The 1,317-nt window shown below is 47.6% G+C and overlaps 1 protein-coding gene across 2 annotated transcripts in view; it reads right to left on the reverse strand.

Moving 5' to 3' along the window:
* Positions 1-1,317, reverse strand: part of NUP210L (nucleoporin 210 like) — a 125,762-nt gene that overhangs the window by 23,452 nt on the left and 100,993 nt on the right. The gene's annotated exons all lie outside the window — the stretch shown is intronic.

Genomic DNA, 1,317 nt, shown 5'->3' on the forward strand with positions numbered 1-1,317 from the left:
AGCTGGACTACAGGCATGCGCTACCATGCCCAGCTGATTTTTTTATTTTTATTGTAGAGATGAGGTCTCACTGCCCAGGTGGGTCTCGAACCCGCGGGCTCAGGCAATCCACTCACCTCAGCCTCCCAAAGGCGCAGGATTACAGGCTGAGCCACCGAGCCCAGCTCTTTTTCTTTTCCAGAAATAAATTTATTCCAAACATTAGCCCAATTCGTTGTTTTTATTAAAATTTATTATTATGGGATCATGTTCTGTCTTCTTCACAAATGTGAGAAAGTTGGCAGGGTTCTATCCCATGGTTGCAGTATTGGTCACTAGATGGAAGTACATCATGTCCACCTTCCAGAAAAGCAGAATCCAAAACAAATTTCACATCTCCATCATCACAGAAGTGTGGCACAGAGTTGACCAACTTTTAGTTTTTCTTTTTTTCTTTTTTGAGTTGGAGTCTTACTCTGTTGCCCAGACTGGAGTGCAGTGGCCACTCCCGGCCACTGCAGCTTTGACCTGCTGGGCTCCAGGAATCCTTCTGCTTCAGCCTTCCAAGTAGCTGGAACTACAGGCATGTGCTACCACGCCTGGCTAATTTTTTGATTTATTGTAGAGATGAGGTCTCACCAAGGTGCCCAGGCGGGTCTCGAACCTACGGGCTCAGGCAATCCACTCACTCAGCCTCCCAAGGTGCGGGATTACAGGCTAAGTCACCGAGCCCGGCTCAACTTTTGGTTTTTCTAGCTTGGCTGTTTCATCAGCAAACCTCAGACTTCCACTCCCAACACCTAACTGCTTGGCAAGCTCATTTAAATTAACTTGTCTATCATGAAGAACTGTCACCAGTCAATAGCTTCCTTTCTTTTTGTCTTTAAGAAGAAAGTTCTTAGGCTGCACGCAGTGGCTACAGCCTGTAATCTGAGCACTTTGGGAGACTGAGCGAGAGAACTGCCTGAGCTGATGGGTTCTAGATCAGCCTGGGCAACTTGGCAAGATCTCGTCTCTACAACAAATAAAAAAAAAATTAGCCGGATGTGGTGGCGCGTGCCTGTAGTTCCAGCTACTTGGAAGACTGAGGCAGAAGGATTGCCTGAGCCCAGAAGGTCGAGTCTGCAGGGGCCATGAGCACGCCATTGCACTCCAGCCTGGGTGACAGAGTGAGACTCCAACTAAAATAAATAAATAAATAAATAAAGTCTTATTGGCTGGGCACTGTGGCTTCCTATAATCCCAGCATTTTGGGAGGCCGAGGCGAGAGTACTGCCAGAGCCTGCGGGTTTGAGACCAGCCTGGGCAACATGGCGAGACCTCATCTCTACAATAAAT

Source organism: Carlito syrichta, unplaced genomic scaffold (genome assembly GCF_000164805.1).
Source record: "Carlito syrichta isolate Samal-C Ts95f unplaced genomic scaffold, Tarsius_syrichta-2.0.1 Scaffold304639, whole genome shotgun sequence".
NCBI lineage: Eukaryota > Metazoa > Chordata > Mammalia > Primates > Tarsiidae > Carlito > Carlito syrichta.